This window comes from Phalangium opilio, unplaced genomic scaffold (assembly GCF_054372755.1).
Source record: "Phalangium opilio isolate 3A_F unplaced genomic scaffold, DU_Popi_V2 ptg000031l_1, whole genome shotgun sequence".
Classification (NCBI taxonomy): domain Eukaryota; kingdom Metazoa; phylum Arthropoda; class Arachnida; order Opiliones; family Phalangiidae; genus Phalangium; species Phalangium opilio.
In genome coordinates, this window is record NW_028324158.1 from 911349 (window position 1) to 932554 (window position 21206).

Below are 21206 nucleotides of genomic sequence, written 5' to 3' on the forward strand. Positions count from 1 at the left end.
GGGCTTCCGTGGCGCAATGGTTAGCGCGTTCGGCTGTTAACTGAAATGTTGGTGGTTCGAGCCGTTCCGGGAGCGGTGTTGTGAGGTCTCATATGTGACGTAAAAAGTCAAAGTTTTTCCACAATACCTGACGACCATTTAATTTTTGGGCTTCCGTGGCGCAATGGTTAGCGCGTTCGGCTGTTAACTGAAAGGTTGTTGGTTCGAGCCCATCCGTGAGCGGTGTTGTGAGGTCTCAGATGTGACGTAATAAGCCAAAGTTTTCCCACAATACCTGACGACCGTTTAATTTTCGGGCTTCCGTGGCGCAATGGTTAGCGCGTTCGGCTGTTAACCGAAAAGTTGGTTGTTCGAGCCCATCCGGGAGCGGTGTTGTGAGGTCTCAGATGTGACGTAAAATGTCAAAACTTTTCCACAATACGTGACAACCAATTAATTTCTGAGCTTCCGTTGCTCAATGGTTAGCGCGTTCGGCTGTTGACCAATAGGTTTGTGGTTCGAGCCCACCCGGGAGCGGTGTTGTGGTATCTCAAATGTAACGTAAAAAGCCAAAGTTTTTCCACAATTCCTGACGACCATATAATTTTTGGGCTTCCGTGGCGCAATGGTTAGCGCCGTCGGCTGTTAACCGAAAGGTTGGTGGTTCGAGCCCATCCGGGAGCGGTGATGTGAGGTCTCAGATGTGACGTAAAAAGTCAAAGTTTTTCCACAATACCTGACGATCATTTAATTTTAGGCTTCCGTGGCGCAATGGTTAGCGCGTTCGGATGTTAACCAAAAGGTTTGTGGTTCGAGCCCATCCGGGAGCGGTGTTTTGAAGTCTCACATGTGACGTAAAAAGCCAAAGTTATTCCACAATACCTCACGACCATTTAATTTTTGGGCTTCCGTGGCGCAATGGTTAGCGCGTTCGGCTGTTAACGGAGAGGCTGGTGGTTCGAGCCCACTCGGAAGTGGTGTTGTGGGGTCTCAGATGTAGCGTAAACAGTCAAAACGTTTCCACAATACGTGAGAACCATTTAATTTCTGAGCTTCCGTGGCTCAATGGTTAGCGCGTTCGGCTGTTAACCAATAGGTTGGTGGTTCGAGCCCATCCGGGAGCGGTGTTGTGAGGTCTCAGATGTGACGTAAAAAGTCAAAGTTTTTCCACAATACCTGACGACCATTTCATATCTGAGCTTTCTTGGCTCCATGGTTAGCCTGTTCGGATGTTAACCAAAAGTTTGGTGGTTCGAGCACACCCAGGAGCGGTGTTGTGAAGTCTCAAATGTAACGTAAAAAGCCAAAGTTTTTCCACGATACCTGACGACCATTTAATTTTTGGGCTTCCGTGGCGCAATGATTAGAGCGTTTGGCTGTTAACCGAAAGGTTGGGGGATCGAGCCCACCCGGGAGCGGTGTTGTGAGATCTCAAATGTAACGTAAAAATCCAAAGTTTTTCCACAATACCTGACGAACATTTAATCTTTGGGGCACCGTTGCGCAATGGTTAGCGCCGTCGGCTGTTAACCGGAAGGTTGGTGGTTCGAGCCCATCCGGGAGCGGTATTGTGAGGTCTTAGATGTAACGTAAAATTCAGAGTTTTTTAAAAATAACTGACGAACATTTAATTTTTGGGCTTCCGTGGCGCATTGGTTAGCGCGTTCAGCTGTTATTCAAAAGGTTTAAGGTTCGAGCCCATCCGGGAGCGGTGTTGTGAAGTCTCAGATGTGACGTAAAAAGCCAAAGTTATTCCACAATAACTCACGACCATTTGATTTTTGGGCTTCCGTGGCGCAATGATTAGCGCGTTCGGCTGTTAACCGAGAGGCTGGTGGTTCGAGCCCACCCGGAAGTGGTGTTGTGGGGTCTCAGATGTAGCGTAAGCAGTCAAAACGTTTCCACGATACGTGACAACCATTTAATTTCTGAGCTTCTGTGGCTCAATGGTTAGCGCGTTCGGCTGTTAACCAATAGGTTGGTGGTTCGAGCCCACCCGGGAGCGGTGTTGTGGGATCTCAAATGTAATGTAAAATGCCAAAGTTTTTCCACAATACCTGACGACCATTTAATTTTTGGGCTTCCGTGGCGCAATGGTTAGCGCGTTCGGCTGCTATCCGAAAGGTTGGTGGTTCGAGCCCACCCGGGAGCGGTGTTGTGAGATCTCACATGTAACATAAAAATCCAAAGTTTTTTCCACAATACCTGACGAACATTTAATCTTTGGGCTTCCGTGGCGCAATGGTTAGCGCGTTCGGCGGTTAACTGAAATGTTGGTGGTTCGAGCCGTTCCGGGAGCGGTGTTGTGAGGTCTCATATGTGACGTAAAAAGTCAAAGTTTTTCCACAATACCTGACGACCATTTAATTTTTGGGCTTCCGTGGCGCAATGGTTAGCGCGTTCGGCTGTTAACTGAAAGGTTGTTGGTTCGAGCCCATCCGTGAGCGGTGTTGTGAGGTCTCAGATGTGACGTAATAAGCCAAAGTTTTCCCACAATACCTGACGACCGTTTAATTTTCGGGCTTCCGTGGCGCAATGGTTAGCGCGTTCGGCTGTTAACCGAAAAGTTGGTTGTTCGAGCCCATCCGGGAGCGGTGTTGTGAGGTCTCAGATGTGACGTAAAATGTCAAAACTTTTCCACAATACGTGACAACCAATTAATTTCTGAGCTTCCGTTGCTCAATGGTTAGCGCGTTCGGCTGTTGACCAATAGGTTTGTGGTTCGAGCCCACCCGGGAGCGGTGTTGTGGTATCTCAAATGTAACGTAAAAAGCCAAAGTTTTTCCACAATTCCTGACGACCATATAATTTTTGGGCTTCCGTGGCGCAATGGTTAGCGCCGTCGGCTGTTAACCGAAAGGTTGGTGGTTCGAGCCCATCCGGGAGCGGTGATGTGAGGTCTCAGATGTGACGTAAAAAGTCAAAGTTTTTCCACAATACCTGACGATCATTTAATTTTAGGCTTCCGTGGCGCAATGGTTAGCGCGTTCGGATGTTAACCAAAAGGTTTGTGGTTCGAGCCCATCCGGGAGCGGTGTTTTGAAGTCTCACATGTGACGTAAAAAGCCAAAGTTATTCCACAATACCTCACGACCATTTAATTTTTGGGCTTCCGTGGCGCAATGGTTAGCGCGTTCGGCTGTTAACGGAGAGGCTGGTGGTTCGAGCCCACTCGGAAGTGGTGTTGTGGGGTCTCAGATGTAGCGTAAACAGTCAAAACGTTTCCACAATACGTGAGAACCATTTAATTTCTGAGCTTCCGTGGCTCAATGGTTAGCGCGTTCGGCTGTTAACCAATAGGTTGGTGGTTCGAGCCCATCCGGGAGCGGTGTTGTGAGGTCTCAGATGTGACGTAAAAAGTCAAAGTTTTTCCACAATACCTGACGACCATTTCATATCTGAGCTTTCTTGGCTCCATGGTTAGCCTGTTCGGATGTTAACCAAAAGTTTGGTGGTTCGAGCACACCCAGGAGCGGTGTTGTGAAGTCTCAAATGTAACGTAAAAAGCCAAAGTTTTTCCACGATACCTGACGACCATTTAATTTTTGGGCTTCCGTGGCGCAATGATTAGAGCGTTTGGCTGTTAACCGAAAGGTTGGGGGATCGAGCCCACCCGGGAGCGGTGTTGTGAGATCTCAAATGTAACGTAAAAATCCAAAGTTTTTCCACAATACCTGACGAACATTTAATCTTTGGGGCACCGTTGCGCAATGGTTAGCGCCGTCGGCTGTTAACCGGAAGGTTGGTGGTTCGAGCCCATCCGGGAGCGGTATTGTGAGGTCTTAGATGTAACGTAAAATTCAGAGTTTTTTAAAAATAACTGACGAACATTTAATTTTTGGGCTTCCGTGGCGCATTGGTTAGCGCGTTCAGCTGTTATTCAAAAGGTTTAAGGTTCGAGCCCATCCGGGAGCGGTGTTGTGAAGTCTCAGATGTGACGTAAAAAGCCAAAGTTATTCCACAATAACTCACGACCATTTGATTTTTGGGCTTCCGTGGCGCAATGATTAGCGCGTTCGGCTGTTAACCGAGAGGCTGGTGGTTCGAGCCCACTCGGAAGTGGTGTTGTGGGGTCTCAGATGTAGCGTAAGCAGTCAAAACGTTTCCACGATACGTGACAACCATTTAATTTCTGAGCTTCTGTGGCTCAATGGTTAGCGCGTTCGGCTGTTAACCAATAGGTTGGTGGTTCGAGCCCACCCGGGAGCGGTGTTGTGGGATCTCAAATGTAATGTAAAATGCCAAAGTTTTTCCACAATACCTGACGACCATTTAATTTTTGGGCTTCCGTGGCGCAATGGTTAGCGCGTTCGGCTGCTATCCGAAAGGTTGGTGGTTCGAGCCCACCCGGGAGCGGTGTTGTGAGATCTCACATGTAACATAAAAATCCAAAGTTTTTTCCACAATACCTGACGAACATTTAATCTTTGGGCTTCCGTGGCGCAATGGTTAGCGCGTTCGGCGGTTAACTGAAATGTTGGTGGTTCGAGCCGTTCCGGGAGCGGTGTTGTGAGGTCTCATATGTGACGTAAAAAGTCAAAGTTTTTCCACAATACCTGACGACCATTTAATTTTTGGGCTTCCGTGGCGCAATGGTTAGCGCGTTCGGCTGTTAACTGAAAGGTTGTTGGTTCGAGCCCATCCGTGAGCGGTGTTGTGAGGTCTCAGATGTGACGTAATAAGCCAAAGTTTTCCCACAATACCTGACGACCGTTTAATTTTCGGGCTTCCGTGGCGCAATGGTTAGCGCGTTCGGCTGTTAACCGAAAAGTTGGTTGTTCGAGCCCATCCGGGAGCGGTGTTGTGAGGTCTCAGATGTGACGTAAAATGTCAAAACTTTTCCACAATACGTGACAACCAATTAATTTCTGAGCTTCCGTTGCTCAATGGTTAGCGCGTTCGGCTGTTGACCAATAGGTTTGTGGTTCGAGCCCACCCGGGAGCGGTGTTGTGGTATCTCAAATGTAACGTAAAAAGCCAAAGTTTTTCCACAATTCCTGACGACCATATAATTTTTGGGCTTCCGTGGCGCAATGGTTAGCGCCGTCGGCTGTTAACCGAAAGGTTGGTGGTTCGAGCCCATCCGGGAGCGGTGATGTGAGGTCTCAGATGTGACGTAAAAAGTCAAAGTTTTTCCACAATACCTGACGATCATTTAATTTTAGGCTTCCGTGGCGCAATGGTTAGCGCGTTCGGATGTTAACCAAAAGGTTTGTGGTTCGAGCCCATCCGGGAGCGGTGTTTTGAAGTCTCACATGTGACGTAAAAAGCCAAAGTTATTCCACAATACCTCACGACCATTTAATTTTTGGGCTTCCGTGGCGCAATGGTTAGCGCGTTCGGCTGTTAACGGAGAGGCTGGTGGTTCGAGCCCACTCGGAAGTGGTGTTGTGGGGTCTCAGATGTAGCGTAAACAGTCAAAACGTTTCCACAATACGTGACAACCATTTAATTTCTGAGCTTCCCTGGCTCAATGGTTAGCGCGTTCGGCTGTTAACCGAGAGGCTGGTGGTTCGAGCCCATCCGGGAGCGGTGTTGTGAGGTCTCGGATGTGACGTAAAATGTCAAAACGTTTCCACAATACGTGACAACCATTTAATTTCTGAGCTTTCGTGGCTCAATGGTTAGCGCGTTCGGCTGTTAACCGAAAGGTTGGTGGTTCGAGCCCATTCGGGAGCGGTGTTGTGAGGTCTCAGATGTGACGTAAAAACTCAAAGTTTTTCCACAATACCTGACGACCATTTCATTTCTGAGCTTTCTTGGCTTCATGGTTAGCTCGTTCGGATGTTAACCAAAGGTTTGGTGGTTCGAGCCCACCCAGGAGCGGTGTTGTGAAGTCTCATATGTAACGTAAAAAGCCAAAGTTTTTCCACGATACCTGACGACCATTTAATTTTTGGGCTTCCGTGGCGCAATGGTTAGCGCGTTCGGATGTTAACCAAAAGGTTTGTGGTTCGAGCCCATCCGGGAGCGGTGTTGTGAAGTCTCACGTGTGACGTAAAAAGCCAAAGTTATTCCACAATACCTCACGACCATTTAATTTTTGGGCTTCCGTGGCGCATTGGTTAGCGCGTTCGGCTGTTAACGGAGAGGCTGGTGGTTCGAGCCCACTCGGAAGTGGTGTTGTGGGGTCTCAGATGTAGCGTAAACAGTCAAAACGTTTCCACAATACGTGACAACCATTTAATTTCTGAGCTTCTGTGGCTCAATGGTTAGCGCGTTCGGCTGTTAACCAATAGGTTGGTGGTTCGAGCCCACCCGGGAGCGGTGTTGTGGGATCTCAAATGTAATGTAAAATGCCAAAGTTTTTCCACAATACCTGACTACCATTTAATTTTAGGGCTTCCGTGGTGCAATGGTTAGCGCGTTCGGCTGTTAACCGATAAGTTGGTGGTTCGAGCCCATCCGGGAGCGGTGTTGTGAGGTCTCAGATGTGACGTAAAATGTCAAAACTTTTCCACAATACGTGACAACCATTTAATTTCTGAGCTTCCGTGGCGCAATGGTTAGCGCGTTCGGCTGTTAACTGAAAGGTTGGTGTTTCGAGCCCAGCCGGGAGCGGTGTTGTAAGATCTCAAATGTAACGTAAAAAGCCAAAATTTTTCCACAATACCTGACGAACATTTAATTTTCGGGCTTCCGTGGCGCAATGGTTAGCGCGTTCGGCTGCTATCCGAAAGGTTGGTGGTTCGAGCCCACCCGGGAGCGGTGTTGTGAGATCTCACATGTAACGTAAAAATCCAAAGTTTTTTCCACAATACCTGATGAACATTTAATCTTTGGGCTTCCGTGGCGCAATGGTTAGCGCGTTCGGCTGTTAACTGAAAGGTTAGTGGTTCGAGCCGTTCCGGGAGCGGTGTTGTGAGGTCTCAGATGTGACGTAAAAAGTCAAAGTTTTTCCACAATACATGACGACCATTTAATTTTCGGGCTTCCGTGGCGCAATGGTTAGCGCGTTCGGCTGTTAACCGAAAAGTTGGTGGTTCGAGCCCATCCGGGAGCGGTGTTGTGAGGTCTCAGATGTGACGTAAAATGCCAAAACGTTTCCACAATACGTGACAACCATTTAATTTCTGAGCTTCCGTGGCTCAATGGTTAGCGCGTTCGGCTGTTAACCAATAGGTTGTTGGTTCGAGCCCATCCGGGAGCGGTGTTGTGAGGTCTCAGATGTCACGTAAAAAGTCAAAGTTTTTCCACAATACCTGACGACCATTTCATTTCTGAGCTTTCTTGGCTCCATGGTTAGCCCGTTCGGATGTTAACCAAAAGTTTTGTGGTTCGAGCCCACCCAGGAGCGGTGTTGTGAAGTCTCAAATGTAACGTAAAAAGCCAAGGTTTTTCCACGATACCTGACGACCATTTAATTTTTGGGCTTCCGTGAGGCAATGGTTAGCGCGTTCGGCTGTTAACCAAAAGGTTGGTGGTTCGAGCCCACCCGGGAGCGGTGTTGTGAAGTCTCAGATGTAGCGTAAAATGTCAAAACCTTTTCACAATACGTGACAACCATTCAATTTCTGAGCTTTCTTGGCTCAATGGTTAGCGCGTTCAGCTGTTATTCAAAAGGTTTGTGGTTCGAGCCCATCCGGGAGCGGTGTTGTGAAGTCTCAGATGTGACGTAAAAAGCCAAAGTTTTCCCACAATACCTGATGACCGTTTAATTTTTGGGCTTCCGTGGCGCAATGGTTAGCGCGTTCGGCTGTTAACCAAAAGGTTGGTGGTTCGAGCCCACCCGGGAGCGGTGTTGTGAAGTCTCAAATGTAACGTAAAAAGCCAAAGTTTTTCCACAATACCTGACGACCATTTAATTTTTGGGCTTCCGTGGCTCAATGGATAGCGCGTTCGGCTGTTAACCAATAGGTTGGTGGTTCGAGCCCACCCGGGAGCGGTGTTGTGGGGTCTCAAATGTAATGTAAAATGCCAAAGTTTTTCCACAATACCTGACGACCATTTAATTTTTGGGCTTCCGTGACGCAATGGTTATCGCGTTCGGCTGTTAACTGAAAGGTTGGTGGTTCGAGCCCATCCGGAAGCGGTGTTGTGGGATCTCAAATGTATCGAAAAAAGCCTAAGTTTCTCCACAATACCTGACGACCATTTAATTCTTGGGCTTCCGTGGGGCATTGGTTAGCGCGTTCGGCTGTTAACCGAAAGGTTGGTGGTTCGAGCCCACCCGGGAGCGGTGTTGTGAAGTCTCAAATGTAAGGTAAAAAGGCAAAGTTTTTCCACAATACCTGACGACCATTTAATTTTTGGGCTTCCGTGGCGCAATGGTTAGCGCGTTCGGCTGTTAACCGAAAGGCTGGTGATTCGAGCCCATCCAGGAGAGGTGTTGTGAGGTCTCAGATGTAGCGTAAAAAGTCAAAACTTTTCCACAATACGTGACAACCATTTAATTTCTGAGCTTCCGTAGCTCAATGGTTAGCGCGTTCGGCTGTTAACCAATAGTTTGGGTGTTCGAGCCCACCCGAGAGCTGTGTTGTGGGATCTCAAATGTATCGTAAAAAGCCAAAGTTTCTCCACAATACCTGACGACCATTTAATTCTTGGGCTTCCGTGGCGCAATGGTTAGCGCGTTCGGCTGTTAACCGAAAGGTTGGTGGTTCGAGCCCATCCGGGGGCGGTGTTGTGAGGTCTCAGATGTGACGTAAAAAGTCAAAGTTTTTCCACAATACCTGACGACCATTTCATTTCTGAGCTTCCTTGGCTCCATGGTTTGCGCTTTCGGAAGTTAACGAAAACGTTCGTGGTTCGAGCCCACCCGGGAGCGGTGTTGTGAAGTCTCAAATGTAACGTAAAAAGCCAAAGTTTTTCCACAATACCTGACGACCATTTAATTTTTGGGCTTCCGTGGCGCAATGGTTAGTGCGTTCGGCTGTTAACCGAAAGGCTGGTGGTTCGAGCCCACCCGGGAGAGGTGTTGTGAGGTCTCAGATGTAGCGTAAAAGGTCAAAACTTTTCCACATTACGTGACAACCATTTAATTTCTGAGCTTCCGTGGGTCAATGGTTAGCACGTTCGGCTGTTAATCAATAGGTTGGTGGTTCGAGCCCACCCGGGAGCGGTTTTGTGAGGTCTTAGATGTAACGTAAAATTCAGTACTGACTGCGCTAGACGCTGCTTAACTTCGGTGATAGGACTAGAACCAGTGTATTCAGCGTGATATGGCCTTGCCGAGAGTGCTATTTAATAATTTGAATTTAATTAACCTTCATCTATATAAAACAATAACAAAAAGAAGATATGTTTGCTTTTTTCATATCTATTGGAATTTAAAAGAGGAAAAAAAAGTGAAAAAGCCAACGGCACGCATTGTTCCTAAGTGGTCTCCCTCCCAAGTACTGACTGCGCTCGACGCTGCTTAACTTCGGTGATCGGACGAAAACCGGTGATTTCAGCGTGATATGGCCGTTGACGAGAGTGCTAGTTAATAATTCGAATTTAAATTAAGAGAGACAAATTAACCTTCATCATTTTAAAACAATAACATAAACAAAATATGTTTGCTTTTTTCATATCTATTGGAATTTAAATGAGGAAAAAAAGTGAAAAAGCCAACGGCACGCAGTGTTCCTAAGTGGTCTCCCTCCCAAGTACTGACTGCGCTCGACCTGCTTAACTTCGTTGATCGGACTGGAATTGGTGTTTTCAGCGTGATATGGCCGTCACCGAGAGTGCTAGTTAATAATTCGAATTTAAATTAAGTGAGACAAATTAACCTTCATCATTTTAAAACAATAACATAAAGAAAATATGTTTGTTTTTTTGAAATCTATTGGAATTTAAAAGAGGAAAAAAAAGTGAAAAAGCCAACGGCACGCAGTGTTCCTAAGTGGTCTCCCTCCCAAGTACTGACTGCGCTCGACGCTGCTTAACTTCGGTGATCGGACGAAAACCGGCGTTTTCAGCGTGATATGGCCGTTGACGAGAGTGCTAGTTAATAATTCGAATTTAAATTAAGAGAGACAAATTAACCTTCATCATTTTAAAACATTAACACAAAGAAAATATGTTTGCTTTTTTGAAATCTATTGGCATTTAAAAGAGGGAAAAAAAGTGAAAAAGCCAACGGCACGCAGTGTTTCAAAGTGGCCTCCCTCCCAAGTACTCTCCCTCCCAAGTTCTGACTGCGCTCGACGCTGCTTAACTTCGGTGATTGGACGAGAACCGGTGTTTTCAGCGTGATATGGCCGTTGCCGAGAGTGCTATTTAATAATTTGAATTTAATTAAAATTCATCTTTATAAAACAATAACAAAAAGAAGATATGTTTGCTTTTTTCATATCTGGTGGATTTTAAAAGAGGAAACAAAAAGGAAAAAGCGAACGGCACGCAGTGCTCCCAAGTACTGGCTGCGCTCGACGCTGCTTAACTTCCGTGATCGGACGAGAACCGGTGTTTTCAGCGTGATATGGCCGTTGCCGAGAGTGCTAGTTAATAATTCGAATTTAAATTAAGTGAGACAAATTAACCTTTATATTTTTAAAACAATAACAAAAAGAAAATATGATTGCTTTTTTCATATCTATTGGAATTTAAAAGAGGAAAAAAAGTTAAAAAGCCAACGGCACGCAGTGTTCCTAACTGGTCTCCCTCCCAAGTACTGACTGCGCTCGACGCTGCTTAACTTCGGTGATCGGACGAAAACCGGTGTTTTCAGCGTGATATGGCCGTTGCCGAGAGTGCTAGTTAATAATTCGAATTTAAATTTAGTGAGACAAATTAACCTTTATATTTTTAAAACAATAACAAAAAGAAAATATGTTTGCTTTTTTCATATCTATTGGAATTTAAAAGAGGAAAAAAAGTTAAAAAGCCAACGGCACGCAGTGTTCCTAACTGGTCTCCCTCCCAAGTACTGACTGCGCTCGACGCTGCTTAACTTCGGTGATCGGACGAAAACCGGTGTTTTCAGCGTGATATGGCCGTTGCCGAGAGTGCTAGTTAATAATTCGAATTTAAATTAAGTGAGACAAATTAACCTTCATCATTTTAAAACAATAACATAAAGAAAATATGTTTGTTTTTTTGAAATCTATTGGAATTTAAAAGAGGAAAAAAAAGTGAAAAAGCCAACGGCACGCAGTGTTACTAAGTGGTCTCCCTCCCAAGTACTGACTGCGCTCGACGCTGCTTAACTTCGGTGATCGGACGAAAACCGGTGTTTTCAGCGTGATATGGCCGTTGACGAGAGTGCTAGTTAATAATTCGAATTTAAATTAAGAGAGTCAAATTAACCTTCATCATTTTAAAACAATAACATAAAGAAAATATGTTTGCTTTTTTCATATCTATTGGAATTTAAAAGAGGAAAAAAAGTGAAAAAGCCAACGGCACGCAGTGTTCCTAAGTGGTCTCCCTCCCAAGTACTGACTGCGCTCGACCTGCTTAACTTCGTTGATCGGACGGGAATTGGTGTTTTCAGCGTGATATGGCCGTCACCGAGAGTGCTAGTTAATAATTCGAATTTAAATTAAGTGAGACAAATTAACCTTCATCATTTTAAAACAATAACAAAAAGAAAATATGTTTGCTCTTTTCATATCTATTGGAATTTAAAAGAGGAAAAAAAAGTGAAAAAGCCAACGGCACAGAGTGTTCCTAACTGGTCTCTCTCCCAAGTACTGACTGCGCTCGACGCTGCTTAACTTCGGTGATCGGACGAGAACCGGTGTTTTCAGCGTGATATGGCCGTTGCCGAGAGTGCTAGTTAATAATTCGAATTTAATTAACCTTCATATTTATAAAACGTAAACAAAAAGAACATATGTTTGGATTTTTCATATCTGGTGGAATTTAAAAGAGGAAACAAAAAGGAAAAGCCAACGGCACGCAGTGTTCCCAAGTACTGACTGCGCTCGACGCTACTTAACTTCGGTGATCGGACGAGAACCAGTGTTTTCAGCGTGATATGGCCGTTGCCGAGAGTGCTAGTTATTAATTCGATTTTAAATTAAGTGAGACAAATTAACCTTCATATTTTTAAAACAATAACAAAAAGAAAATATGTTTGCTTTTTTCATATCTATTGGAATTTAAAAGAGGAAAAAAAGTGAAAAAGCCAACGGCACGCAGTGTTCCTAAGTGGTCTCCCTCCCAAGTACTGACTGTGCTCGACGCTGCTTAACTTCGGTGATCGGACGATAACCGGTGTTCTCAGCGTGATATGGCCGTTGCCGAGAGTGCTAGTTAATAATTTGAATTTAATTAACCTTCATCTTTATAAATAAATAACAAAAAGAAGATATGTTTGCTTTTTTCATATCTGGTGGAATTTTAAAGAGGAAACAAAAAGGAAAAAGCCAACGGCACGCAGTGTTCCCAAGTACTGACTGCGCTCGGCGCTGCTTAATTTTGGTGATCGGACGAGAACCGGTGTTTTCAGCGTGATATGGCCGTTGCCGAGAGTGCTAGTTAATAATTCGAATTTAAATTAAGTGTGACAAATTAACCTTCATCTTTTTAAAACAATAACAAAAAGAAAATATGTTTGCTTTTTTCATATCTATAGGAATTTAAAAGAGGAAAAAAAGTGAAAAAGCCAACGGCACGCAGTGTTCCTGAGTGGTCTCCCTCCCAAGTACTGACCGCGCTCGTCGCTGCTTAACTTCGATGATCGGACGAGAACCGGTGTTCTCAGCGTTATATGGCCGTGGCCGAGAGTGCTAGTTAATAATTCGAATTTAAATTAAGTGAGACAAATTAACCTTCATATTTTTAAAACAATAACAAAAAGAAAATATGTTTGCTTTTTTCATATCTGGTGGAATTTAAAAGAGGAAACAGAAAGGAAAAAGCCAACAGCACGCAGTGTTCCCAAGTACTGACTGCGCTAGACGCTGCTTAACTTCGGTGATCGGACGAGAACCGGTGTTTTCAGCGTGATATGGCCGTTGCCGAGAGTGCTAGTTAATAATTTGAATTTAATTAACCTTCATCTTTATAAATAAATAACAAAAAGAAGATATGTTTGCTTTTTTCATATCTGGTGGAATTTAAAAGAGGAAACAAAAAGGAAAAAGCCAACGGCACGCAGTGTTCCAAAGTACTGACTGCGCTCGACGCTGCTTAACTTTGGTGATCGGACGAGAACCGGTGTTTTCAGCGTGATATGGCCGTTGCCGAGAGTGCTAGTTAGTAATTCGAATTTAAATTAAGTGAGACAAATTAACCTTCATATTTTTAAAACAATAACAAAAAGAAAATATGTTTCCTTTTTTGAAATCCATTGGAATTTAAAAGAGCAAAAAAAAGTGAAAAAGCCAACGGCACTCAGTGTTCCTAAGTGGTCTCCCTCCCAAGTACTGACTGTAATCGACGCTGCTTAACTTCGGTGATCGGACGAGAACCGGTGTTTTCAGCGTGATATGGCCGTTGCCGAGAGTGCTAGTTAATAATTCGAATTTAATTAACCTTCATATTTATAAAACGTAAACAAAAAGAACATATGTTTGGATTTTTCATATCTGGTGGAATTTAAAAGAGGAAACAAAAAGGAAAAGCCAACGGCACGCAGTGTTCCCAAGTACTGACTGCGCTCGACGCTACTTAACTTCGGTGATCGGACGAGAACCAGTGTTTTCAGCGTGATATGGCCGTTGCCGAGAGTGCTAGTTATTAATTCGATTTTAAATTAAGTGAGACAAATTAACCTTCATATTTTTAAAACAATAACAAAAAGAAAATATGTTTGCTTTTTTCATATCTATTGGAATTTAAAAGAGGAAAAAAAGTGAAAAAGCCAACGGCACGCAGTGTTCCTAAGTGGTCTCCCTCCCAAGTACTGACTGTGCTCGACGCTGCTTAACTTCGGTGATCGGACGATAACCGGTGTTCTCAGCGTGATATGGCCGTTGCCGAGAGTGCTAGTTAATAATTTGAATTTAATTAACCTTCATCTTTATAAATAAATAACAAAAAGAAGATATGTTTGCTTTTTTCATATCTGGTGGAATTTTAAAGAGGAAACAAAAAGGAAAAAGCCAACGGCACGCAGTGTTCCCAAGTACTGACTGCGCTCGGCGCTGCTTAACTTTGGTGATCGGACGAGAACCGGTGTTTTCAGCGTGATATGGCCGTTGCCGAGAGTGCTAGTTAATAATTCGAATTTAAATTAAGTGTGACAAATTAACCTTCATCTTTTTAAAACAATAACAAAAAGAAAATATGTTTGCTTTTTTCATATCTATAGGAATTTAAAAGAGGAAAAAAAGTGAAAAAGCCAACGGCACGCAGTGTTCCTGAGTGGTCTCCCTCCCAAGTACTGACCGCGCTCGTCGCTGCTTAACTTCGATGATCGGACGAGAACCGGTGTTCTCAGCGTTATATGGCCGTGGCCGAGAGTGCTAGTTAATAATTCGAATTTAAATTAAGTGAGACAAATTAACCTTCATATTTTTAAAACAATAACAAAAAGAAAATATGTTTGCTTTTTTCATATCTGGTGGAATTTAAAAGAGGAAACAGAAAGGAAAAAGCCAACAGCACGCAGTGTTCCCAAGTACTGACTGCGCTAGACGCTGCTTAACTTCGGTGATCGGACGAGAACCGGTGTTTTCAGCGTGATATGGCCGTTGCCGAGAGTGCTAGTTAATAATTTGAATTTAATTAACCTTCATCTTTATAAATAAATAACAAAAAGAAGATATGTTTGCTTTTTTCATATCTGGTGGAATTTAAAAGAGGAAACAAAAAGGAAAAAGCCAACGGCACGCAGTGTTCCAAAGTACTGACTGCGCTCGACGCTGCTTAACTTTGGTGATCGGACGAGAACCGGTGTTTTCAGCGTGATATGGCCGTTGCCGAGAGTGCTAGTTAGTAATTCGAATTTAAATTAAGTGAGACAAATTAACCTTCATATTTTTAAAACAATAACAAAAAGAAAATATGTTTCCTTTTTTGAAATCCATTGGAATTTAAAAGAGCAAAAAAAAGTGAAAAAGCCAACGGCACTCAGTGTTCCTAAGTGGTCTCCCTCCCAAGTACTGACTGTAATCGACGCTGCTTAACTTCGGTGAACGGACGAGAACCGGTGTTTTCAGCGTGATATGGCCGTTGCCGAGAGTGCTAGTTATTAATTCGAATTTAAATTAAGTGAGACAAATTAACCTTCATATTTTTAAAACAATAACAAAAAGAAAATATGTTTGCTTTTTTCATATCTATTGGAATTTAAAAGAGGAAAAAAAAGTGAAAAAGCCAACGGCACGCAGTGTTCCTAAGTGGTCTCCCTCCCAAGTACTGACTGCGCTCGTCGCTGCTTAACTTCGGTGATCGGACGAGAACCGGTGTTCTCAGCGTTATATGGCCGTGGCCGAGAGTGCTAGTTAATAATTCGAATTTAAATTAAGTGAGACAAATTAACCTTCATCTTTTTAAAACAATAACAAAAAGAAAATATGTTTGCTTTTTTCATATCTGGTGGAATTTAAAAGAGGAAACAGAAAGGAAAAAGCCAACAGCAAGCAGTGTTCCCAAGTACTGACTGCGCTAGACGCTGCTTAACTTCGGTGATCGGACGAGAACCGGTGTTTTCAGCGTGATATGGCCGTTGCCGAGAGTGCTAGTTAATAATTTGAATTTAATTAACCTTCATCTTTATAAATAAATAACAAAAAGAAGATATGTTTGCTTTTTTCATATCTGGTGGAATTTAAAAGAGGAAAAAAAAAGGAAAAAGCCAACGGCACGCAGTGTTCCAAAGTACTGACTGCGCTCGACGCTGCTTAACTTTGGTGATCGGACGAGAACCGGTGTTTTCAGCGTGATATGGCCGTTGCCGAGAGTGCTAGTTAATAATTCGAATTTAAATTAAGTGAGACAAATAAACCTTCATCTTTTTATAACAATAACAAAAAGAAAATATGTTTGCTTTTTTGAAATCCATTGGAATTTAAAAGAGGAAAAAAAAGTGAAAAAGCCAACGGCACGCAGTGTTCCTAAGTGGTCTCCCTCCCAAGTACTGACTGCGCTCGACGCTGCTTAACTTCAGTGATCGGACGATAAACGGTGTTCTCAGCGTGATATGGCCGTTGCCGAGAGCGCTAGTTAAAAATTTGAATTTAATTAACCTTCATCTTTATAAATAAATAACAAAAAGAAGATATGTTTGCTTTTTTCATATCTGGTGGAATTTAAAAGAGGAAACAAAAAGGAAAAAGCCAACGGCACGCAGTGTTCCCAAGGACTGACTGCGCTCGACGCTGCTTAACTTTGGTGATCGGACGAGAACCGGTGTTTTCAGCGTGATATGGCCGTTGCCGAGAGTGCTAGTTAATAATTCGAATTTAAATTAAGTGAGACAAATTAACCTTCATCTTTTTAAATAATAACAAAAAGAAAATATGTTTCCTTTTTTGAAATCCATTGGAATTTAAAAGAGCAAAAAAAAGTGAAAAAGCCAACGGCACGCAGTGTTCCTAAGTGCTCTCCCTCCCAAGTACTGACTGTAATCGACGCTGCTTAACTTCGGTGAACGGACGAGAACCGGTGTTTTCAGCGTGATATGGCCGTTGCCGAGAGTGCTAGTTATTAATTCGAATTTAAATTAAGTGAGACAAATTAACCTTCATATTTTTAAAACAATAACAAAAAGAAAATATGTTTGCTTTTTTCATATCTATTGGAATTTAAAAGAGGAAAAAAAAGTGAAAAAGCCAACGGCACGCAGTGTTCCTAAGTGGTCTCCCTCCCAAGTACTGACTGCGCTCGTCGCTGCTTAACTTCGGTGATCGGACGAGAACCGGTGTTCTCAGCGTTATATGGCCGTGGCCGAGAGTGCTAGTTAATAATTCGAATTTAAATTAAGTGAGACAAATTAACCTTCATCTTTTTAAAACAATAACAAAAAGAAAATATGTTTGCATTTTTCATATCTGGTGGAATTTAAAAGAGGAAACAGAAAGGAAAAAGCCAACAGCAAGCAGTGTTCCCAAGTACTGACTGCGCTAGACGCTGCTTAACTTCGGTGATCGGACGAGAACCGGTGTTTTCAGCGTGATATGGCCGTTGCCGAGAGTGCTAGTTAATAATTTGAATTTAATTAACCTTCATCTTTATAAATAAATAACAAAAAGAAGAAATGTTTGCTTTTTTCATATCTGGTGGAATTTAAAAGAGGAAACAAAAAGGAAAAAGCCAACGGCACGCAGTGTTCCAAAGTACTGACTGCGCTCGACGCTGCTTAACTTTGGTGATCGGACGAGAACCGGTGTTTTCAGCGTGATATGGCCGTTGCCGAGAGTGCTAGTTAATAATTCGAATTTAAATTAAGTGAGACAAATAAACCTTCATCTTTTTATAACAATAACAAAAAGAAAATATGTTTGCTTTTTTGAAATCCATTGGACTTTATAAGAGGAAAAAAAAGTGAAAAAGCCAACGGCACGCAGTGTTCCTAAGTGGTCTCCCTCCCAAGTACTGACTGCGCTCGACGCTGCTTAACTTCAGTGATCGGACGATAAACGGTGTTCTCAGCGTGATATGGCCGTTGCCGAAAGAGCTAGTTAATAATTTGAATTTAATTAACCTTCATCTTTATAAATAAATAACAAAAAGAAGATATGTTTGCTTTTTTCATATCTGGTGGAATTTAAAAGAGGAAACAAAAAGGAAAAAGCCAACGGCACGCAGTGTTCCCAAGTACTGACTGCGCTCGACGCTGCTTAACTTCGGTGATCGGACGAGAACCGGTGTTTTCAGCGTGATATGGCCGTTGCCGAGAGTGCTAGTTAATAATTCGAATTTAAATTAAGTGAGACAAATTAACCTTCATCTTTTTAAATAATAACAAAAAGAAAATATGTTTGCTTTTTTTCATATCTATTGGAATTTAAAAGACAAAAAAAAAGTGAAAAACCTAACGGCACGCAGTGTTCCTAAGTGGTCTCCCTCCCAAGAACTGACTGCGCTCGACGCTGCTTAACTTCGGTGATCGGACGAGAACCGGTGTTATCAGCGTGTTATGGCCGCTGCCGAGAGTGCTTGTTAATAATTCGAATTTAAATTAAGTGAGACAAATTAACCATCTTATTAAAACAATAACAAAAAGAAAATATGTTTGCTTTTTTGAAATCCATTGGAATTTAAAAGAGGGAAAAAAAGTGAAAAAGCCAACGGCACGCAGTGTTCCTAAGTGGTCTCCCTCCCAAGTACTGACTGCGCTCGACGCTGCTTAACTTCGGTGATCGGACGATAACCGGTGTTTTTAGCGTGATATGGCCGTTGCCGAGAATGCTACTTAATAATTTGAATTTAATTAACCTTCATCTTTATAAAACAATTAAAAAAAGAGAAGATATGTTTGGTTTTTTCATATCTGGTGGAATTTAAAAGAGAAACCAAAATGGAAAAAGCCAACGGCACGCAGTGTTCCCAAGTACTGACTGCCCTAGACGCTGCTTAACTTCGGTGATCGGACGAGAACCGGTGTTTTCAGCGTGATATGGCCGTTGCCGAGAGTGCTAGTTAATAATTCGAATTTAATTAACCTTCATATTTATAAAACAATAACAAAAAGAACATATGTTTGCTTTTTTCATATCTGGTGGAATTTAAAAGAGGAAACAAAAAGGAAAAAGCCAACGGCACGCAGTATTCCCAAGTACTGACTGCGCTCGACGCTGCTTAACTTCGGTGATCGGACGAGAACCGGTGTTTTCAGCGTGATATGGCCGTTGCCGAGAGTGCTAGTTAATAATTCGAATTTAAATTAAGTGAGACAAATTAACCATCTTTTTAAAACAATAACAAAAAGAAAATATGTTTGCTTTTTTCATATCTATTGGAATTTAAAAGACAAAAAAAAGCGAAAAAGCTAACGGTACGCAGTGTTCCTAAGTGGTCTCCCTCCCAAGTACTGACTGCGCTCGACGATGCTTAACTTCGGTGATCGGACGAGAACCGGTGTTCTCAGCGTGATATGGCCGTTGACTAGAGTGCTAGTTAATAATACGAATTTAATTAACCTTCATATTTATAAAACAATAACAAAAAGAACATATGTTTGGTTTTTTCATATCTGGTGGAATTTAAAAGAGGAAACAAAAAGGAAAAAGCCAACGGCTCTCAGTGTTCCTAAGTACTGACTGCGCTCGAAGCTGCTTAACTTCGGTGTCGGACGAGAACCGGTGTTTTCAGCGTGATATGGCCGTTGTCGAGAGTGCTAGTTAATAATTCGAATTTAAATTAAGTGAGACAAATTAACCTTCATCTTTTAAAAGCAATAACAAAAAGAAAATATGTTTGCTTTTTTCATATCTATTGGAATTTAAAAGAGGAAAAAAAATTTAAAAAGCCAACGGCACGCATTGTTCCTAAGTGGTCTCCCTCTCAAGTACTGACTGCGCTCGACGCTGCTTAACTTCGGTGATCGGACGAGAACCGGTGTATTCAGCGTGATATGGCCGTTGCCGAGGGTGCTGGCTATAACTTGAATTTATTTAACCCTTATCTTTATAAAACAATAACAAAAAGAAGATATGTTTGGTTTTTTCATATCTGGTGGAATTTAAAAGAGGAAACAAAAAGGAAAAAGCCAACGGCACGAAGTGTTCCCAAGTACTGACTGCGCTCGACGCTGCTTAACTTCGGTGATCGGACGAGAACCGGTGTTATCAGCGTGTTATGGCCGCTGCCGAGAGTGCTAGTTAATAATTCGAATTTAAATTAAGTGAGACAAATTAACCATCTTATTAAAACAATAACAAAAAGAAAATATGTTTGCTTTTTTGAAATCCATTGGAATTTAAAAGAGGGAAAAAAAGTGAAAAAACCAACGGCACGCAGTGTTCCTAAGTGGTCTCCCTCCCAAGTACTGACTGCGCTCGACGCTGCTTAACTTCGGTGATCGGACGATAACCGGTGTTCTCAGCGTGATATGGCCGTTGACGAGAGTGCTAGTTAATAATACGAATTTAATTAACCTTCATATTTATAAAACAATAACAAAAAGAACATATGTTTGGTTTTTTCATATCTGGTGGAATTTAAAAGAGGAAACAAAAAGGAAAAAGCCAACGGCTCGCAGTGTTCCTAAGTACTGACTGCGCTCGAAGCTGCTTAACTTCGGTGATCGGACGAGAACCGGTGTTTTCAGCGTGATATGGCCGTTGTCGAGAGTGCTAGTTAATAATTCGAATTTAAATTAAGTGAGACAAATTAACCTTCATCTTTTAAAAGCAATAACAAAAAGAAAATATGTTTGCTTTTTTCATATCTATTGGAATTTAAAAGAGGAAAAAAAATTTAAAAAGCCAACGGCACGCATTGTTCCTAAGTGGTCTCCCTCTCAAGTACTGACTGCGCTCGACGCTGCTTAACTTCGGTGATCGGACGAGAACCGGTGTATTCAGCGTGATATGGCCGTTGCCGAGGGTGCTGGCTATAACTTGAATTTAATTAACCCTTATCTTTATAAAACAATAACAAAAAGAAGATATGTTTGGTTTTTTCATATCTGGTGGAATTTAAAAGAGGAAACAAAAAGGAAAAAGCCAACGGCACGAAGTGTTCCCAAGTACTGACTGCGCTCGACGCTGCTTAACTTCGGTGATCGGACGAGAACCGGTGTTATCAGCGTGTTATGGCCGCTGCCGAGAGTGCTAGTTAATAATTCGAATTTAAATTAAGTGAGACAAATTAACCATCTTATTAAAACAATAACAAAAAGAAAATATGTTTGCTTTTTTGAAATCCATTGGAATTTAAAAGAGGGAAAAAAAGTGAAAAAGCCAACGGCACGCAGTGTTCCTAAGTGGTCTCCCTCCCAAGTACTGACTGCGCTCGACGCTGCTTAACTTCGGTGATCGGACGATAACCGGTGTTTTCAGCGTGATATGGCCGTTGCCGAGAATGCTACTTAATAATTTGAATTTAATTAACCTTCATCTTTATAAAACAATAAAAAAAAGAAGATATGTTTGGTTTTTACCTCTCCGAGTGACGTATGTCACGGAGAGGTTCTAGTTTCGACGTGTGTGTGTGTCTGTGTGTGTGTGTCTGTTGTTACACCCACGTGACCGCGTTCGCAGTTTCCAAATCGGAGCAAACGTGTTCGCCACTTCCGAACTGCTTTCACAGTCACGGAAATGGCTCCTTTACTTGAGTTCTCACACCACCATCTTCTCGTCTTTGTCCATCCCACTTGGACACCAGTCTGTACTTACTGGCTTCTAATCACCACCATCTTTTGGTCTTCGTCCATCCCACATGGACACCAGTCTGTACATACT

At 42.7% G+C, this 21206-nt stretch overlaps 6 non-coding genes and 40 pseudogenes across 6 annotated transcripts; 3 read left to right on the forward strand and 43 right to left on the reverse strand.

The window, feature by feature from the left end:
• The first annotated feature begins 2058 nt into the window (after positions 1 to 2058).
• TRNAS-GCU (transfer RNA serine (anticodon GCU)) lies at positions 2059 to 2131 on the forward strand. The gene has a single exon. It is a non-coding gene; the product is annotated as a tRNA-Ser (tRNA).
• Positions 2132 to 4262: 2131 nt separating this feature from the next.
• On the forward strand, positions 4263 to 4335 carry TRNAS-GCU (transfer RNA serine (anticodon GCU)). The gene has a single exon. It is a non-coding gene; the product is annotated as a tRNA-Ser (tRNA).
• A 2279-nt stretch (positions 4336 to 6614) lies between these two features.
• Positions 6615 to 6687, forward strand: TRNAS-GCU (transfer RNA serine (anticodon GCU)). Its single transcript has one exon. It is a non-coding gene; the product is annotated as a tRNA-Ser (tRNA).
• A 2586-nt stretch (positions 6688 to 9273) lies between these two features.
• LOC149686969 (5S ribosomal RNA) lies at positions 9274 to 9392 on the reverse strand (annotated as a pseudogene).
• Positions 9393 to 9528: 136 nt separating this feature from the next.
• LOC149686970 (5S ribosomal RNA) lies at positions 9529 to 9646 on the reverse strand (annotated as a pseudogene).
• Positions 9647 to 9783: 137 nt separating this feature from the next.
• LOC149686971 (5S ribosomal RNA) lies at positions 9784 to 9902 on the reverse strand. The gene has a single exon (XR_016383939.1). It is a non-coding gene; the product is annotated as a 5S ribosomal RNA (ribosomal RNA).
• Positions 9903 to 10039: 137 nt separating this feature from the next.
• On the reverse strand, positions 10040 to 10174 carry LOC149686972 (5S ribosomal RNA; annotated as a pseudogene).
• A 361-nt stretch (positions 10175 to 10535) lies between these two features.
• LOC149686973 (5S ribosomal RNA) lies at positions 10536 to 10654 on the reverse strand (annotated as a pseudogene).
• Positions 10655 to 10790: 136 nt separating this feature from the next.
• Positions 10791 to 10909, reverse strand: LOC149686974 (5S ribosomal RNA; annotated as a pseudogene).
• Positions 10910 to 11046: 137 nt separating this feature from the next.
• Positions 11047 to 11165, reverse strand: LOC149686975 (5S ribosomal RNA; annotated as a pseudogene).
• A 136-nt stretch (positions 11166 to 11301) lies between these two features.
• Positions 11302 to 11419, reverse strand: LOC149686976 (5S ribosomal RNA; annotated as a pseudogene).
• Positions 11420 to 11556: 137 nt separating this feature from the next.
• LOC149686977 (5S ribosomal RNA) lies at positions 11557 to 11675 on the reverse strand (annotated as a pseudogene).
• A 121-nt stretch (positions 11676 to 11796) lies between these two features.
• On the reverse strand, positions 11797 to 11899 carry LOC149686978 (5S ribosomal RNA; annotated as a pseudogene).
• A 136-nt stretch (positions 11900 to 12035) lies between these two features.
• LOC149686979 (5S ribosomal RNA) lies at positions 12036 to 12154 on the reverse strand (annotated as a pseudogene).
• Positions 12155 to 12276: 122 nt separating this feature from the next.
• Positions 12277 to 12379, reverse strand: LOC149686980 (5S ribosomal RNA; annotated as a pseudogene).
• Positions 12380 to 12515: 136 nt separating this feature from the next.
• Positions 12516 to 12634, reverse strand: LOC149686981 (5S ribosomal RNA; annotated as a pseudogene).
• Positions 12635 to 12771: 137 nt separating this feature from the next.
• On the reverse strand, positions 12772 to 12874 carry LOC149686982 (5S ribosomal RNA; annotated as a pseudogene).
• Positions 12875 to 12996: 122 nt separating this feature from the next.
• On the reverse strand, positions 12997 to 13099 carry LOC149686983 (5S ribosomal RNA; annotated as a pseudogene).
• Positions 13100 to 13236: 137 nt separating this feature from the next.
• On the reverse strand, positions 13237 to 13355 carry LOC149686984 (5S ribosomal RNA; annotated as a pseudogene).
• A 121-nt stretch (positions 13356 to 13476) lies between these two features.
• Positions 13477 to 13579, reverse strand: LOC149686985 (5S ribosomal RNA; annotated as a pseudogene).
• Positions 13580 to 13715: 136 nt separating this feature from the next.
• LOC149686986 (5S ribosomal RNA) lies at positions 13716 to 13834 on the reverse strand (annotated as a pseudogene).
• A 122-nt stretch (positions 13835 to 13956) lies between these two features.
• LOC149686987 (5S ribosomal RNA) lies at positions 13957 to 14059 on the reverse strand (annotated as a pseudogene).
• Positions 14060 to 14195: 136 nt separating this feature from the next.
• On the reverse strand, positions 14196 to 14314 carry LOC149686988 (5S ribosomal RNA; annotated as a pseudogene).
• Positions 14315 to 14451: 137 nt separating this feature from the next.
• Positions 14452 to 14554, reverse strand: LOC149686989 (5S ribosomal RNA; annotated as a pseudogene).
• Positions 14555 to 14676: 122 nt separating this feature from the next.
• On the reverse strand, positions 14677 to 14779 carry LOC149686990 (5S ribosomal RNA; annotated as a pseudogene).
• A 137-nt stretch (positions 14780 to 14916) lies between these two features.
• On the reverse strand, positions 14917 to 15035 carry LOC149686991 (5S ribosomal RNA; annotated as a pseudogene).
• Positions 15036 to 15172: 137 nt separating this feature from the next.
• LOC149686992 (5S ribosomal RNA) lies at positions 15173 to 15291 on the reverse strand (annotated as a pseudogene).
• Positions 15292 to 15653: 362 nt separating this feature from the next.
• Positions 15654 to 15756, reverse strand: LOC149686993 (5S ribosomal RNA; annotated as a pseudogene).
• Positions 15757 to 15893: 137 nt separating this feature from the next.
• Positions 15894 to 16012, reverse strand: LOC149686994 (5S ribosomal RNA; annotated as a pseudogene).
• Positions 16013 to 16134: 122 nt separating this feature from the next.
• LOC149686995 (5S ribosomal RNA) lies at positions 16135 to 16237 on the reverse strand (annotated as a pseudogene).
• A 136-nt stretch (positions 16238 to 16373) lies between these two features.
• Positions 16374 to 16492, reverse strand: LOC149686996 (5S ribosomal RNA; annotated as a pseudogene).
• A 137-nt stretch (positions 16493 to 16629) lies between these two features.
• Positions 16630 to 16748, reverse strand: LOC149686997 (5S ribosomal RNA; annotated as a pseudogene).
• Positions 16749 to 17110: 362 nt separating this feature from the next.
• Positions 17111 to 17213, reverse strand: LOC149686998 (5S ribosomal RNA; annotated as a pseudogene).
• Positions 17214 to 17350: 137 nt separating this feature from the next.
• LOC149686999 (5S ribosomal RNA) lies at positions 17351 to 17469 on the reverse strand (annotated as a pseudogene).
• A 122-nt stretch (positions 17470 to 17591) lies between these two features.
• Positions 17592 to 17694, reverse strand: LOC149687000 (5S ribosomal RNA; annotated as a pseudogene).
• Positions 17695 to 17831: 137 nt separating this feature from the next.
• On the reverse strand, positions 17832 to 17950 carry LOC149687001 (5S ribosomal RNA; annotated as a pseudogene).
• Positions 17951 to 18084: 134 nt separating this feature from the next.
• On the reverse strand, positions 18085 to 18203 carry LOC149687002 (5S ribosomal RNA; annotated as a pseudogene).
• A 349-nt stretch (positions 18204 to 18552) lies between these two features.
• On the reverse strand, positions 18553 to 18655 carry LOC149687003 (5S ribosomal RNA; annotated as a pseudogene).
• A 133-nt stretch (positions 18656 to 18788) lies between these two features.
• Positions 18789 to 18907, reverse strand: LOC149687004 (5S ribosomal RNA; annotated as a pseudogene).
• A 361-nt stretch (positions 18908 to 19268) lies between these two features.
• LOC149687005 (5S ribosomal RNA) lies at positions 19269 to 19387 on the reverse strand. Its single transcript, XR_016383911.1, has one exon. It is a non-coding gene; the product is annotated as a 5S ribosomal RNA (ribosomal RNA).
• A 121-nt stretch (positions 19388 to 19508) lies between these two features.
• On the reverse strand, positions 19509 to 19611 carry LOC149687006 (5S ribosomal RNA; annotated as a pseudogene).
• Positions 19612 to 19745: 134 nt separating this feature from the next.
• Positions 19746 to 19864, reverse strand: LOC149687007 (5S ribosomal RNA; annotated as a pseudogene).
• Positions 19865 to 19986: 122 nt separating this feature from the next.
• Positions 19987 to 20089, reverse strand: LOC149687008 (5S ribosomal RNA; annotated as a pseudogene).
• A 137-nt stretch (positions 20090 to 20226) lies between these two features.
• On the reverse strand, positions 20227 to 20345 carry LOC149687009 (5S ribosomal RNA). Its single transcript, XR_016383912.1, has one exon. It is a non-coding gene; the product is annotated as a 5S ribosomal RNA (ribosomal RNA).
• A 121-nt stretch (positions 20346 to 20466) lies between these two features.
• On the reverse strand, positions 20467 to 20569 carry LOC149687010 (5S ribosomal RNA; annotated as a pseudogene).
• Positions 20570 to 20703: 134 nt separating this feature from the next.
• On the reverse strand, positions 20704 to 20822 carry LOC149687011 (5S ribosomal RNA; annotated as a pseudogene).
• Between the last annotated feature and the right edge of the window lie 384 nt (positions 20823 to 21206).